The 18,005-nt window shown below is 45.5% G+C and overlaps 1 protein-coding gene across 1 annotated transcript in view; it reads left to right on the forward strand.

Moving 5' to 3' along the window:
- Positions 1–18,005, forward strand: part of LOC119371946 (uncharacterized) — a 231,328-nt gene that overhangs the window by 144,502 nt on the left and 68,821 nt on the right. The gene's annotated exons all lie outside the window — the stretch shown is intronic.

Here is an 18,005-nt window from a genome sequence, read left to right on the forward strand (position 1 = left end):
TCTCAAAACTAAAGTTTTTCAACACCAACCCATGGCATTCGTACAGTGCAATACAGAACCGAAACCGAAACACAACAATGAGCTCGTGCGAAGGGCACGGAGAAAGGCAAATTTCAGCGCAGTCGCATTTTCAGCTTTGTTGAAACAGCGCTCACTAGACGACGACGAAGTAAAAGAAGGCACAGGACAGGCGCTTTCTTTTACTTCGTCGTCGTCTAGTGAGCGCTGTTTCAACAAAGATGAACGCATACCAACTCGCTCAAGCTTCCATTCTTATGCATTTTCAGCGCAGCTTAAGAAAATAGGGTCCTTAAAATTACGTATGTATGAATTTTCTTTTAAAGGAACACGCCACCTAATACTTACCTAGTGATGTTGCACCTCAGATATGCATGATATTTACTTTTTGATCGACAACGTTCACAAGTATGAACAGCCCTACCAGTTCAAGACGGCTGGCCCTTGGGCAAGTGGTTGAACTTTGGCCGAGTGGCTGAATCGAGGGACGTGCCGACAAACAGAAAGACAGACAGACAGAAAGACAGACCAAAATTTCTGCGTTTAAGTTCCCCAAGAAAGACTATCGTCTTTAATAATCTGGCGAGTGTGAGCACCAGATGTAACAAAGACTCAATCATACCCTGGGCCGTCGTACGTACGAACGCGTTAAACTTTCCCTGTCCTTTTACTTATGTACTGTACGTGCTGTGTTGTGTATCACACACACACACACACACACACACACACACACACACACACACACACACACACACACACGCGCACGCACGCACGCACGCACGCACGCACGCACGCACGCACGCACGCACGCACGCACACACACACACACACACACACACACACACACACACACACACACACACACACACACACACACACACACACACACACACACACACACACACACACACACACACACACACACACACACACACACACACACACACACACACACACACACACACACACACACACACACACACACACACACACACACACACACACACACACACACATTATCTATGTCTATTATCTGGCCCCTGAAACGTAGAACTCGCTCGCGAAAACATAGCGCACGCGCAAGGTCCTCCAACAGAAAAAAAAACACAAGAGAACCCTGCTCTCGCTATGCTGCCACTCAGAACTATAAATAAAGCCGCTTACGGAGCCTCACTTTGCACATGAGGGGCCTTATCAGTTGCCGAGCTGTAGATCGATAGATGGATTCTGCCACAATTTCTTTCGTTTTCCATATCTGTTGTATGAAGTGAATGTATGCAATGCTTCCTCGTTTATTGCTAGGGCTTCGGGTTTTCGGATAAATACGATAAACACTCGCCGGTAAAATATTTGACAATTCAGATTTATCCGATAAGCTCCGATTTTAAAAGGGCATTTTCAACGTTCGAAGGGCATTTTCAAAGCTGACAACGAATCGGAAGGAGCGCACCTACATCTGTGGCAACCACCTCGCAAAGTATGCCTGCGTCTGTTACAACAAGCTTGAAAGTTGTAATACGAACAAACGTAGGTGTTTTGTATTCAGGTATTTGTGCTTGTGGGTATATGTGTTTGCGCGTTCGAACCTTCCAGACATCTAAAATGCACTTAGTATGTTAACATGTTTTCGCGTTCAGATATCATTTCGTCTAATATTTCGGAATATTGAGAATAATAGTAACAATAGGTCCTTTGTTTTTCAAGAAGATGCTGGAAGCTGGGAGAAAAAGCTGAGAAGCAGCTTGACTAGCTCCTGTCCCCCCAAAGTTAAACTTTGGCGAGTTTACAGCTGTGCACATCAACAACTTTATTAGTGGGGTAAATGGACAGGAAGTGAGAAAAAAATGAGAGGATGGGAGAAAAGATTATCAGCAACAATGCAACGCATTTTCATTGGAAATAATAGTAATAAGAAGACATTGCAACAGCTGATAATGCAAAATTAAACGCCGAATTTCGGAGAATTGGAGATTTACGAGAAATAAACTCCGATAAACGCTGAATTTCCTCCAAAAAAAAAAATGAACTCCGAAAAACACCCTCCGAATTTCAAGAAAAAAAAGCTCCGAAAACACGCAGCCCTATTTATTGCTAACAAATGAAACGGCCGCGCGACACGCTACGCGTTAGAATGCGCCGAACATAACGTCAATGCACGTTTAGTAAATGAGATGGCCGAGATACGTGCGCCGGGACTTGTAATGGTTTTACCGCGTGTCTGTGTGTATGCTTGTTTCTGCGTGGATATACGTGTTCGTGTATTCATATGTGTTTGTGCGTGTGTGTTCACGTGTGCCTGTGCGTGCGTGCATGCGTCCGTGCATGTTTGCATGTGTGTTCATGTGTGCGTGTTCACGTGTGTTTCTGCGTGCATTCATTTAAGCACTCGTTTTCTGACTCAGTTTTGAGATCGTTGGATTCCCTCCCTGGTCTGTTCCTTTTCCTCCGCGTCGTTAATTAAATCCATGACAGCACTTACGTCACTGCTCGCGTCTATTTCTATTTTTTTATTTGAACTTAGTATATCGATGTCCCGAATGTAGCAGTGAAGGCACGCTCCGTGATAACAGAGCAGGCAAGTTCCTGGTGCCAAACGCATAAAATTTAACGGCGTCACTTGTTTTAAAATTTAAAAAACAGTATTCAGGTACACAGTATTGCAACCTCCCCGCGACGACAAGATTACGGTACAAAAAAAAAAAAAAAAACTTAGCACCCGTAATGATGAGCTTGTGATGACGTTAACACAGTACGGACTATTGCTTCTGCAATTCGCATTGGAGCTGCACTGCTATAGCCGGCTATGGCGAGTCGTAACGGAAAGTCTCCTCGCCATGATGGCGCGAGTTTGGGAAAACTATGAATGATGAAACTAAAACGAAGCGCGGTACCAAAATTACGTCGCATGACGTCACCACACGACATCATCGCCTGGTCGAAGGTGGGCCGATCCCAGTGGTGTGCAACACGACGGGAGGTGCAGACAGCTTCGAAGTTCGGGGAGAAAGAGTAATGGGATCGATTGAGAATGTCAGTGTAATTAAATGAGTCTCTCGTGAGAGCATAGGTTATCGCCTGCCAATGACTTGCTTCATGTTCTCTGAGACAGCCCACTCAGTCTCATCCATTCAGGTAACGTGGCGTGAGTGGTTGTTCAATCAAATAATATTTAATCACTACGTAATATTGAGTACTGACTATAGAATACGTAAAAAGACATAGTCTATGTCATCACATTATGCCGCTGTGTTTGTCGGCAGTTAATCGTAAGTTCTGACATAAAATATACTATCAGTAGAATAAAACCTTAACTGAGACCTGAGCTTTTGTTTTTGTAGCGTTTGCCTCCTGATCATGCATAGCGCGTAAGCGAGGAATATTTCGCGTGACGTCAAAAATTTTGCAATGCCTTGACCCTAAATGTTCTCGCCTTATTAAAAAAATCATATAGAAAGGGCCCGCAGAAGGTTTCCACGTTGACTTACCTTCGAAAACCAAATGAAACGTTTACGAGGTATTACTTAGCCGCCCAGTCGATGCTGTTGCTCTGTGATGCTACACGGGTCTGGTTCGAGAATTTGAGGATGGCCGGCTTTGGCATTCGCTTCTATATGTGTACGTAAGTCCGCGGCTGACCGGTCTTCTGCTCTGGACAATGGGGATACGTGTACTCATCGCAGAAATATCAGATTTCGAGCATCCTAAAAGAATAGTTTCGTTTACTGCAAAATAGACGGCATTTCGAATGTACGGCAGCATATAGCATGTTCGCTGGTAATATAATAATGATTGTTGGTGTTTTACGTCCCCAAACCCCGATATGAATGTTCGCTGGTTACAAACTGCGTTTAGCTTTGAGTTTGGGAAGCAACTTTACTTCTTTATAATCACAGTGCTGGTTATGAAGTGCTTTGAACAATGTATGGTCTCTTTTAAAATAACACTTTCTCCCAAGGCTGCGGTCAAGAATTATCTGGAAATTCGTGCACTATGATACAGCGAAAAATAACCTTTTTATAGTGGCATTTACTCAGCGGACGCGAGATTAAAACTTTAGTCATTTCTGCTGACCAAGTGGAAAGGGGTAGCCATCGCCCGCCAACTAGTACATTTTTTTGTCAAAAAACGAAAAAAAACAACAACAACAACAAAATAACAAAAAAACAAACAAAGCAGGGCGGCAAGAGGGAATGCACTCTTTGTGGGACCCCTGAGAGACGAGAAAATAAAAAGCAAAACCACGCATGTGTTCGAGTTAGTGATGCAGAACTATCGATGGCACTATCGATACTATCGATAGCCGAGTCACTATCGAACTATCGATAGTAAAGAATACTATCGATAGCGCTATCGATAGTAAAAAAATTCGATGGTACTATCGATAGTATAAAAGCAACAGCACGAACTCATTGCAGAATAAACTTTGTTCCCCGCGCGCGCGGTACATAGGGGAACCGGAGCAGCAGGCTGAAGGTCAAGAAAGTTGACATACTTGTGTTCTTCACCTGAGTGCTTTGCTGGCACATGATCATGAAGTCAAACTATTCAGTTGTAGCGGGAAGGAAGGCGTTACATGTAGTGGAACTGCGCAGCTTCAAATTTATATTGCTCTTTTTGATTTCAAGATACAAAAAATATCATGAACTAAGTTTGTTAATTGTAAGGTGTAACTGGTTGCTTTTGGATGTGAATTTATTGATTTACTGATGGACATATTCCGCCCTTTTCGCTGCGGAAATAATTTATTTCTTTTGCCAAGAATTGCTCATAAATTAAGCGAAGCTGATAGCAGGCTATCACAAATATTTTGGCAATATGGCCGACCCATAACAGCATCCTTATTCTCACCACTATCGATAGTATTGTCACGTGGTTGTGACGGTGAAGAATGCTGCAACAAGACTGGGAAATCGGAGCTCTTTATTTGGGCGATCTTGTGACCAGAAAATCAAAACTAAAAATACAAGTGATACAGGCTGCGCGCTGAGAGCGGCGAGAACAGTCGTCGGCCGTCGAGTAATCTGATCATCGGTGGAAAGCGTTGTCTTTTATACATCAGTCATCAAACCTTACAGCGTTATCGCTGGTGCTCGCGTAAGCTCTCGAATAAACTTGACTATTTGCATCCGGCGCGTAACCTTAAGAGAATGATCTCAAACAATCGTGAAGATTCTCAATCATTACGGCGCGATCTGCGTCAAACGTTGCTAACAGTTTTTGTGGGTGAAACCCGATTGCATCAAAACAAAGCAATAAACACGCGTGGCAGTAATATCGCTAGTAATATTTACCATGGTACTACCGAGTGCAGTATCGATAGTTTGTCGATAGTAGTACTATCGATAGTTTGTCTGCACTATCGATAGTTTCAAAGAAACTATCGATACTATCGATAGTCAATTTACCGATAGTTCTGCATCACTAGTTCGAGTACCATGCCGGCGGACATCTGTACTCATTTGAGAAACCGTTGAGTTCCCGGCGCCATAAGAATTGATCCGAGCGCTATCCCTAAAGCAACGCAGCTGCTCAAGTTCGAGACTACATCCGCGGTTGCGCTTTCCGGCGCTTTCCGGTGAGTCTGCTCCTCATTTGCCCTCGCTGTCTGCAGTTTCCGCCACATCGACCTATCCCCATAGACCGCGGATAAGCAAAATTAAATGCTTAGTGTAGTGAGAAGTGTATGGTAAATTACTTTGTTTCTTAGTGCACTGGTGCCGTTGTTGGCGGAGTTTTCTCGTACTCGAGAAGCTCGTGTGAGGGAAACCTGTTTCCTTCTCGTTATGCTTATACTGCGTCGCACGCTGTCAGTAGCCCGCGACCAAACCTGCGTGATGGGAGCCCTCATTACGAGCGAGCAAAGCGTGCGGGCGGCCGTACCTGAGGACACGTGCTCTTCTTTGCTGGCCAGTGATGCGCACTCATTATTAAACCTGCAGCTCAGCTCACCAGCAGCACGTTATGAGCTTACTCGGCTAGCGCCAAAATACTCGGATAAATTAAGCATGCGTAAAGCCGAACAGCTGCCGGCCATTCGTTCCTATGAGTTTCGCACGAAAGGAAGCAAGGCGCACCGTTCGTGTTCTCTCTTGCCATTGCGAGCCGCCACAGAAGTGCCCACGCTTTGGCCCGGACTGGAAATCGGAATATATTATATTTAATTAAAAAAAGATCGTGTTTCCAATTAACGGGCGAGCGAATTATTGGAACTGCCACGTTGTCGTCGCGGCATCCTGTCCACTCTTCCGTCGCTTGCTCTTCGAACGTTCGTGACACTAATACATGGGGCAATACGCTGGGATCTTTGCGCGCCCCCCTCCCCCCTTTTGTGTGGTTTATTGCTTATCCTGTTAATAAATTGCGATGCCTCAACGCCAAGAGCTACAAAAAAGGAGAACAAGCAAGAATGGAATAAATAATGGAGTTGGAGTTTTTACATCCGGTCGCGGCCAGTCTGCGACTATCGTTATTATAGAAAAAAAAAAAAATGTTGGGCGCCGCGTCGAACACGAAAAATAGTTTATATCCACGTGGTCTCCATACCAAGCCTCTTTCTTCTATAGCATGCACCTCCTTTCTTTGAGCGTTTCAGAGCGCGTAGGTGAGATGACGTGATAACGTTTGTAAATCCTTGGTTGGCTAGTATAGTGCTTCAGTGCACTTTCCGTTTCTGACTTTCTCGCCTGCTTTCCTAGATTGTAATGTCGAAAAGAATAGCTGTCGTCTTGATCAAGAAATGGTAAGCTTAATGTAGCAACGATTCGATCATGCGTAAAGGAAGCTTTCTTTTTTTTTTTATTTCGAAGGTCGTTTTAGTTCACATTCAAGAAGATTTAACGCAACAAAAAGCTAAGCGTGTTGGGTAAGATTTATGATCTTCGTCGGGCGGCCCTTCTAAATGTGTAGAAAACACGGACAGGAACTGAGAAAGTAAAGAAATTAAAAAAAAAAACTTCACAAACGCCGACTTGTCAGTTTCGCTTCTAAAGAACCCCAGGTAGTCTAAATTTCCGGAGCCCTCCACTACGGCGTCCCTCATAATCATATCGGGTTTTTTTTGGACGTTACACCCCAACAGTTATTATTATTATTATTATTATTATTATTATTATTATTATTATTATTATTATTATTATTATTATTATTATTATTATTATTATTATTATCAGTCTCGCTTCTCTTGAGCCCGTGTATCTTACTCCTGGCCAATGCAAACAACGAAGCGGATGTAAGGGATGGCGCTAGTGAAGAGGAGACCCGCTTTAACAGACTAGTTTAACGAATGGCTAGCAGTAACTAGTTCGTAAATGTTCGTCGTCATTCGCTGCATGCACGTGCGTGAGTCGTGTGATGGAAGTCATTAACAAGGAAACGAACGCGGTGTTTTTTTTTTCAGCACTGACTTAAGCCGGCTGAAGAACCGTAGCAGAAAACTGCTCCCGTTCTTGCAGTGCGATGTGACCGATGGAAATCGCTCTTAGTGTCGGAATGGAAGCCTATGTCGCGCGTTTGCGGTGGTGCACAGAAGGAAGGAACGAACAGGAGAGAGACGGATGTTAACCAGTCCACAATAACTACTCTACACTGGAGAAAGAGATGGACGGGGAGCTTCAAAGTGAGTTTTCAATAAACCAGTTGTTAGTCTGCGATCGTCCTGTCCACTTCGTTTCTGGTGTCTCGTCCTTAGCGCAGTTAGAAATCTTTTCAATCAAAGTGAGAAGTATGCAGGAAGAGAGAGATAAGGAATTGTAACGGTACCTTCGTCGCCTTCATCCGCGTGGACTTCTCAGGACGACATTCTGAAGTGGTTGCTGTCGACATCGGTCATGTGGTCAAGGCAAGCTAGAGCGATTGCGAGTGATCGTCTCCTGCAATTCGTAGCGATGACAGTCGCTGAAGATGCGTTGTAGTGTCTTCTCGTTACAACAGTTGCCACAATGAGGGGTGTCAGCCAATCCCGCGCGAAAGGAAATTGACTTCGTGAAAGCTACTGTCAGCCATAATCGGAAAATCAGAGTGGTCTCTTTTCGGTGGAGTACAGTTGGCATCTGAAAACGAAGTGTTCGGGTGGTGGGGCCTGTTGTTTGGGGTATTTGCCAAGTGGAGTGCGTAATAGCTTGTGCGATCACTGTAACTTGGCTAGCAACATCGGACCCTGACAGCGTCATTGTCTCTGCCCTGTCGCCTTGAAGAGCTGATCAAGCAGCAATGTCGGCGTATTCATGGCCTATCATGCCGCAGTGACTTGGCAGCCACTCAGATGTCACGTGGTGTCCTTTCTCGAATGAAGTATAGAGGAGATACCTAATCTCGAAAGCCAGTTGTTCGTGCGGTCCATGCCGCAGGGTTGATAGCAAAGATTGTAGGGCTGCCTTTGAATAGCCGAATATCGACCATCGTTGAAGCTGTTCGTGATTGAATACCCAAAGTGCAACGCGAATAGCGGCAAGTTCCGCAGCCTTGTAATTGTGCTTAGAGAATTCACGACAAGCATGCGCTTTATGCTAACCAACAGTCTCTGTTCCGAGAATCAGCTATTTTTTAGTAGCGCCCACGGTGTTGGCTCAGGGACTATGGCGTTGCGCTGCTTAGCACTATAGGACGCGGGTTCGATTCCCGGCCACGGAGGCTGCATTCCGATGGAAGGCAAAATGCAAAAACCCCCTTGTTACGCGCATTTAGGTACACGTTAAAGAATCCCAGGTGGTCAAAAATCGACCCGGTGTTCCCCAGTACAGCGTACCTCGTAATCATATCGCGATTTCGGCATGTAAAACGAAGAAAATTATATAGTTGTAAAGTTTCGTGGCGAAAGAAGCGACATGCTTTGAGAGACGCGGCGTCGTCTATGGCGTTTTCGTGCCCTATGCATGGGTTGTCGGAATCGTTGCGCTTGTTTCATTGCGAGCGTCAATTCTCAGATCCCTCTCAAGGCAGCTGTCGGGCAGTTGAACAATGCGCATGTCAGCTCGCTGGGGGCCGAGACGCCGCGCTCGAGCATCGATTCGTGCGCGTAAATAAGTGCGTGGCGCCTTTAACACGCGCCCAGTCATGCAAAAACCGGACAAAACGGAATAGAATTCGTGAAAACGAGGTGAATCGAATGGCGTCGTGCACGCGGTGACGCGGCGGCGCATACCATAATTACGCGACGTGAAACTCCTCTCGGGGACATTTTCCTTCTTGTTCCGCGGGGCCGAGTCGTAGTAAGAAAGTCTTCCCCATTTGCCTAAAACAGGTAGCTTCGAGCGAATGAAACGCGTAAAAACGAAAGGAAGAAGACAAGAGGAACGAGACATTCCGGCGTGGTTTCCTTAATGGACGTCACGAAAGAAAACAGTATAAACGTGTAGGGAAGCGCGGGAAAGACAAAGCGACCGCGTCGCCCAATACGCATTCCTTAAGACATTCGACGAGGCTGCTGTTACTGCCCGGTCGCTCTGCTTTCGCTCCACATTAAGCGCTTCAATTTATCCAGTGGCCGTTTGCGAAAGTTCGCTCGGAATTCGCCACTATTTGCTCGCGCTTCCTTTTTTTTTCCGTCTCGCTTTCTCTACAGTTAATTTTTTTCCGTACGACTCTGTCATTCATGCAATTATGGAGACTTCTTTTTGATTGATCTTTCTTTTTTTTAGAGTAGAAGTAATCAGGTGTCTTGCTTGAATACTGTACACCAAGAGCGGGAAGCGCAAAAGCGGGTGAACTAACGTATGGAAACGAAGCGCACAAAATAAAGCGAGAAGGAAGCGAACAACAGCCGACAAGTATTGCGCCAGAGCATTGCGCCTTATGCGCCTTATGTCGCTAGTAGCTAGCGCCTTAAAAAATAAATTGAACAAACGAAAGAATGTATGGAGACTCCACTGAACGGGAACGAACAGGAAAACAACGGGACGTAAATATGTAAGATGACGGAGGCTGTCGACAGACACTGTTGTATCTGTCGTCTTCACTTTCGTCGCATTGTTTCGCTGGTTGTTCTTCTCAATTATGCACGAACCATCCTAATTCAATAGCCTACCGCGGGAACTATATCACACTTTACGAAACGGTAATGCCTTCTGTTTTATAAGCCTGTTTATTTTTATTTTCTCGTGATTCGGGTGTCTGAGAAATGGTTGTTGGCGAATGGTTGGTTGGTTAATGTGTTATTGCTAGTGGTGCGATTAGTTCTCTGCTTGGAAACCTTACAGCGCACGGAGACGAGAACAAGGGAAGAAAACGCAAGACACAGCATCAAACACAAGACGCAGACCAACATTCGCATTCGCGGATTCTCGAATTAGCCTCGCATATACAGGTGACTGCATGTGGGGTAATCTCGTAGAACTGTGAACTGATAAGTTCGTTAGTGAGTAAACGCCAGTTAGTGTTTGTGCTCGACGTTTTCGTTAAAAAAATTAACAGTGATTAACGGAGCTCTTCAAGAAGATCATGCCAGTTCTGAAAGTGGTGAGCGACTTTCGTGTGCATTACGTTTTCTATCCATACTGTTTTCTCGCTCAACGACTTCACAATGATGTACCAACTGGCCCAACAGTCAACGCTTCTAAGGGGTTTAGTTCTCACACTACACCATGTGAGCGACAGCATGAAATGTTTCAATTATTATTATTATTATTATTATTATTATTATTATTATTATTATTATTATTATTATTATTATTATTATTATTATTATTATTATAGTTGTTGTTGAAGCCTGAAAAAGAAGACGAAGTGGAGGGGGCGACCTACTACGCGATTGTTTCTTCTTTTTTTCTCTTCATGTCGCCATAATGCGATCGTAGTACCGCTCAGTGACGATTCGAGTTTTTATTGCCGTGTGCCCCAAGATTGGCTGTGTCGTTCCATAACAATAAATCTAGTATTAGTAGTACTCAGTGTCGCGTCCACCGTGAGTGTGCTGGTTGGGCTGCTGTAATGGCAAGATCCAATCGAGCAGTGTGATTTCCACAGATTTGGCCAATTACTTCTACGAAGTATTAATTACCGCGGCTACTTTAATCTCCCGTTTCCTGTTCGCCATGCAAGGGGCATGCGGGATGCGGCTTGACGACTTCCTATAGCTCGCGCAGGGGCCGGTGTTTCGCCTGCCCGCGCCCTTATCCTCCCTCTCCTCTTCGTTTTTCGCCCCTTATAGCCGTCCCATCATGAAGAGGCTCTCGCTTAGAGCGCGGCGTTCGCAAGTGGCGGCGGTGGTGGTGGGAGTGCGCCGCCACACAATGCGGCCGTAATTAGTCGCTTCAACATCGGCGGTATATATAATCTAGCCGCGCATTCAGAGTCCGCCGAACAACTGGAGAAAACGGCGCAGCACGGCGCATCGCGTGTATGTCGTCTGGTCGATCGGAACCAACCGCGTGCTGGACGGAATGCATGCGAAAACTACCGGGGAGCATACCCCCGGCCGCCAGGTGCTGACGCCGAGGGATGATTGTGCTCTCGCGCCTCCCCGGGGAGACAGGGGCGAAAAAGAGACCACCGCTTTGTCATGTCATGGATACGCTTCTCGCCTCCCCCCTCGCGGTTGAAAATCGGCCCGCCCGCAGCCGTGTTGCCCTAGCAACAACGTTTCCCTTCGCCGCTTTCCTTCCCCCAAAATCCCAGGCGGCTGTTTCCCCACTGCCGTCCTGCGGCGGCACAGGCGCCCCCTGGCTTGCGTGGTGGTGATGGGGGATGATGATGACGTTGCTCTTGGTCTCCACTGGGTCCCGTACGTCCCTTATCCCCTCGCCTTCTGTCGTCGTCAGCTGACTCGCCTCCTTATAGTAACAGCTCTCGCGTGCGCTGCCGCACCTGGGCTCCCGTTATCGTTCCCGCCTTTGACGGCTTTACTGGCCGCTCCTGAGACGTTCGGTGCAGCATTCGCCGGCTGCGTCTCGGAAGGGTTGCGGTTGGTCTCCTCATTTTATTTGCCTGAATTTAGCAAATGATTTACGTGTCTCGATTATATCTCTTCTTTTTACTTGTGCTTTGCCTGGAATAAACGTACGTCTCGCTGGCAGGAATTCAGAGAGAGCCAGTGCCGCGCTTTCTTGCTGCCAGTAGGCAAATACCTTAAAGCTGTCTCGTGGATTGCAGCACTTTGAATGTTTATGCTTTAGTTAGTCTTCATTTGGTTTGCGGCGTCATATCATCTTCTTGCAGTTATAGGGGCAGAGGGAAATAAGAAAAAAAGGAATACGGAGAGGTGGAAAAAGAGCAAACATCCTTTTTACTGCCCCACCATGGCAATAAAATTAAACACGCTCGCTTATTCTTGCACTACCTGGATATCTAGCAATGCACAGGCCTCATTCGCGCACAGACCAAGTAGCATATAGGCTAAAGGAGATCCACCAGTGAGCTGAACGTTTATTGTGTACATAGGCTATGGGTGGAGAAATATACGCCGTGTCGTCAGATCGTGCGGTGTAGCGAAAGGTCCTAACCACTTAGTCACCATAGCATACTAAAGTGGCCGATTAGGACAACTACATCTGTTTAATAAAGCGATTGAGAAAACGCAATAAAGAAATCGATAAATATTTCTGAAAAACACCGTTGTTGTGTACCATCGAGAGGCTGGCGACTTCGATACCATGAGGGTACGAGCGCCATTGAGGTCTACTTGGCACTTGTTACTTAAGAATATAGTGCTGGTTCTTTTTATCATCATGTTCCTTAAGCTCACAGAGACGTTTTCCTGTTACCTGAAGGATGCCCGACAGAGAGAAGGGGCAAAACACAGACGTCACCACTAGTGGCAATAATGGAGGATGTTGATTAGGTTGCTGACATACTAAGCTATGTTTTTCTCGCTACTTCAGTCTATATATCTTACGTCCACTTCAAGACGAAGGCTTATCCCCGCAGCGATCTTTAATCACGCTTTTTTTAACAAGAGCTCATTTCGCAGAAATTCCGGTCTCGGTGGCGGCGTCGGTGTCGTTGGTTGTGAGCGAAAAATGACCGTTGTCCGTGAGCTAAAATTCGAAATATATGCAAATAAATAAATAATAAAAATTTTTGGTTCACATGGGATTCGAACCCATGACATCTCCATGGCAAGCAGTTGTCCTACCACAGAGACATGCCAGTGCTTGAAACTGTCTCGAAAAAAAGAAAAAAACGTTATACAAATGTCATATAGTGCGAGGCGTCTACACAATGGATGCAATATTGCGTGGCAGACGCGTAGAATCGCATCAGGCGTCAAAACATATCTGTTGCGCAGCGAGTGGTTGGTTCAAAGGCCCACCAATTACTAAGCACACAGGCATAATAATCATCATTATTAGCAGCAGCATCAACAAAGTGTGCAGGTGCGCGGGTGCGTGTGCTGCCTTACGGACGTGTAGTGGGTACTTCGCCAATTCGCAAAAAGAAGGATTATGTCGTAGTGGGCCCTTCGCAAAAGTATATACGTGCAGTAGGTATTCTAGGATAGTTTGAAACGGCCAATGTTACGCGCACAGACGTTCCTTTCCTTGCGGCACGGTGTCCACCGTGAAGTGAAGCCAGGCTAGCGATTGAGAAGGCGATGAGAACGGGGCCCAATTACGCTATCCCGCTCAAGCGTCCTCCAAGTCTTTTCGTCCACTGACTCCCGTCGCTTGGCTCAAACTTCGTAATCTCATCAACCCATATAATCTCCTCCACCAAAAGATGGCGTCTAATGTAATCCTCTGCTTCCTGGCACCGCTCTGTAATTCCAATAAACCATGCACCGCTTGTCTGATTCTATGTATTACAGGACCTGCCCAACGCCCCCTCGTTAAGTCGACAAGAGCATTATCCTGCCACGCCTGCGCTATAATCCAATGGATTCGCCTTTTTATTCTTCCGCTACCCACCGCACAAGCCTCAAAAGCGGACGACTGCGTGTGCGCGCGCGCGCATCTTTCAACTGAAACTTCATTAACGTGAACTCCGTGCTCTCTGAACAGCACTACGAAGTCTTTCTTTCTTTCTTTCTTTCTTTCTTTCTTTCTTTCTTTCTTTCTTTCTTTCTTTCTTTCTTTCTTTCTTTCTTTCTTTCTTTCTTTCTTTCTTTCTTTCTTTCTTTCTTTCTTTCTTTCTTTCTTTCTTTCTTTCTTTCTTTTCATTTATTATTTCTTTAAATCTTTTCTTTCAAGAACTCTAAAATGTTACTGGTTTCAATTTGACATGAATTACAAGCTCTTGTGAACGTGTACTGAACGGTAATTTTATGAATATATGTTTAGACATTTTTTAAGGGATTTATTTTCACATAATAAGTGGCAACGGCGATTAAGGCTCGACATGAGCACGCGAATCCGATCACTGACGACACTGATTTTTAATTATCCAGCAACTAGCTGAAAGTGAAACTGTATTTTCTGTGGTTCCTATACTGATAACATGATAAAACTTCAGTCATCTAGAAACAGCCCTTCTTTTTTCGTTATCGAGAAATACATCGTTCGATCAATTAGACTACAGCTGTGCGACATTAACAGAACGAGACGATGATGGGTGACCGATATCGACTTGTTCTGATGATACACAAAAATCGGCAATTTGCTGTGTCATCAGGAAACTGCTAATTTTTAATTAATTTCTATAGTATATGTGGTTGCGTGATTTCGCGGAGTTATTCGTATCACCGCAGATGTCCAATATAAATTAAGCTACACGTTTGCCCAATTGCAGAAATAATGTTATTAGCTTGCTGTAACGATGGCGAGACAAAGTTGATAATCAAATTGTAAAAGTCTCTGGTATCTTTTGTCCAGCGCACTTCAGAGAGAAAGAGAGAGAGAGAAGCAAGAAATTAAAGGGTAAGGAAGTCAGTTTAGAAGAGATTCTGGTTTGCTGCCCAGCACTGGGCCTGGACTGCGCGCACATAATACGAGGCACAGAAGGGCTACATTTGATCACTGAAGGCGGCGCCCTCGCAGCGGGTACCGCCATCTCTCCAAGCGCAACTCCTTTGCGCTGTGATGAGCGCGTTCAACTCCCAATTGCACAGTGCCGCAGTGACGTGAGCTGAAATGTCAGCGGTAGTGGCGGTTGTGTTTTGTTCACCCTATGATGAAGGCAGAAGCTGAGGGTGAAGCGATGAGCGGCGACAGCATCATCGGTATAACAGAAATTACGAAGACAGGCCGCACACTCTGTGGCCCTTAACTGCTTTCTCAGTAAAAGTTTGACCTAATCTAGAGGATTAGAATCGGCCTTATAAAACTGTGTTTCAGCACTTGTACGTGCGCGTATGTGTCGTGAGATGGAAGACGCTATGGGGATAAAATCGGACAGAGGCGGTGCTGAGGGGAGACCGTCTTTTCGAGTCGCTGAAGGGACAGCGAGGCAACAAATCAGGCTGCCCCCATTCCCTCTTCGCTCGGCTGACTTCGCAGGCGGGTCGGCAGCAGGTCCTGGTCGCTGCGTGCCCTTGGCTGCGTGTCCTGGTCGCTGCGCTTCGGGGCTCGCGTATAATCCACGCGGCGGGCACGCGCCGAATGAATTGTTCAAGCCTGATCCGCTTACACGTAACGGCGGCAGGGCGAGTCCAGCGCGCTTTTTTCCCGGCGGCCAGCGCTTCACAATCGACGCGCCGACGACGGCAGCCGACCAGCCGTGATCGAGGGCCCTTTCCCGCGTCCCGTTCGCGAGCCGTCACCGTCAGAGAGCTTCTTTGCTCCCGGCGTCACGTTCGGTCCCTTTGAGGTGTTCATCTTGCTTTCCTCTGACTCCGAGGATCAAACGACGTGACGTGACTGCGCGTCGAGAGAAAGAAAAAGAAGCGAAAGCAAGCACAAACATCGCCCGAAAGCAGCGGTCACGACCGGGGGCTCCTTGGCTTGGTTGGCCTGCTGCGGCATCGAAGGCTTACGCGGCCCTTTATTTTCACCCGCGCCTTCCCTTCTGAGGCCGCGAGGTCTGGCCAGCTCTTTGATCTAGGGTAACTTCGACGCGACTGGGTGCCCGCAGCTAGCCCGAAAGGTGGAAAGCGAGAAACCTAAAGCGGTGGCGGCCAGGAGTTTGTCTCTCTTTTGGCTTCCGGGTAATTTCGAGTCGCCGCACGACAGACACCGACTCTTGTAGGTTTTCGCAGCCTCTCGCCCACGCCGAGGTTCGTCGGTAGTGAAAACGATTTGGTCCAATGAACTCGGCTAACTTTATACATTGTCCGCTGCAATTTCGCTATCGTGTTGTTAGCGACTGCACGTAATTGGCCCCATGCTGTTCACCTCTTGTCAGGACAGCGGGAACGTGTTGAAATAGCGAGAGACAAGCCACCGTTCACGTACACTGCCAGCATTTCTCCTGCACTTATATTCGTTTCAGTATACAAAATGCCCTCCACGTTTCTATTATTCAAGCCACGACGTAATTAAACTGGAGGACTGTCATAACAAACGCAGTTTGAAGAGCTGTTCTCGCAAAGAAAAAAAAAAAAAAACTTCATGCTTATTATTCAAGCTTGATTAATTCCCTTTGTTAAAGGCCACAAATGTAATGTTGAAAAAATACCCACCGTGATTCAAGCATAACATTTGCCGTTGGCCGGTCAGCCTGATCGTATGCCCATACTCTAATTATTGAAACCTCTAATTATTGAAATGTGTTATGTAAACTTATTTTATTTGTGTGTGAATTTTATGTGTACAATTGCAAGTTGCTTGTTCTCCATTTCTCTGAAACCAATGTATTGAATATATATATATATATATATATATATATATATATATATATATATATATATATATATTTTATTTTTTTTTTTTTCCTGTACTGATGTTGAGGCTTTGCACTGTCACGAACTGCGGAGGGACAGGGGCCTTTGTCAGGCTGTTCGCCTTTAGCCCTTGCCCCTGCAGTGAGCTCTGTATTCGGCTTACTGTGAATAAAAAGTACTACTACTACTACTACTATATTCGGTTCTATGCTAGCGTCCAATTAAAGTGTTTTTTTTTCTTTTTCACATTGTTTTTGTTATTTTTACAGTGTCACTTTATATTTGTGTTAGAGCTGATTGTGTAATCTTTTCTGCTGTATTGTAATGTATCCTTTTCTGTATTTTCGAAAAATAGTATTGTAAACCGTGCGCTATGCGCAATGTATACACCATGTATCCACCCTCATGTTGTGCCATGCCAAGATCCAAGGGAGGAGGGATCTCTGTCAAGCCGTAATCGCGGCTTTTAGTCCCGCCTCCTTCTCTTTCAAAGCAAAGAAAAATAAAATTTGATTGATTGATTGATTGATTGATTGATTGATTGATTGATTGATTGATTGATTGATTGATTGATTGATTGATTGATTGATTGATTGATGTTTCGCCACTCGGTTCATAGAGAAGTCTGTACTTCCAGCAGTGTTTAAACGAGACAACAATCGTAAAGACACATTTTTTCCCCTTACATATCAAGTATACGCAAAAGTAAGGGTTCGTGGCCGGACCGTGAAATTTTAGAGTTTAAAATTTTAGCTTTTTGTAAGAGATAGGGTGCTGGAGAGTATACCTACACTGATATGTACCGGCACCTGAAACCTCGAAACCAACAGCATCAGCTGTGGTGTCACTATTGGTATAGCGCCGGGCGCATGGTTATATTAAGAGGAAAATAGCCAACGTGATCACGTCTACATTGTTATATACCGAGATGCTCGTGCAGTTGGTTTTACTCTATAGCAGATGCCTCATTACAGCATGAACTTTTCTTTGGGAACAGTGTAGATCTAGCTAGGTAGCTGTAATGACGAGTGCACGTGCTTGTATGCGCAGTATCATTTCGGCACCCGAGGCCTAATTCGCAAAACTTCTCTTTCCGAATATTGTCTTTCGAACATTTTCAGCGTTAGCCGTTTTTGTGAATGCGAGCCCTGGACCCAAATTTACAGAACCCTCTTACGCTAAAATTCTAAGTAAGGTGAAATTTCAGCCAATCCTAGTGCGGGACAGATTATTAGCGATGACTACCGGCCAACGACGATGGGCACTTAGGAAGAAACGCTTTGTGAATTCAGCCTCTGAT

This window comes from Rhipicephalus sanguineus, chromosome 1 (assembly GCF_013339695.2).
Source record: "Rhipicephalus sanguineus isolate Rsan-2018 chromosome 1, BIME_Rsan_1.4, whole genome shotgun sequence".
In the NCBI taxonomy this organism is placed as follows: Eukaryota; Metazoa; Arthropoda; class Arachnida; order Ixodida; family Ixodidae; genus Rhipicephalus; species Rhipicephalus sanguineus.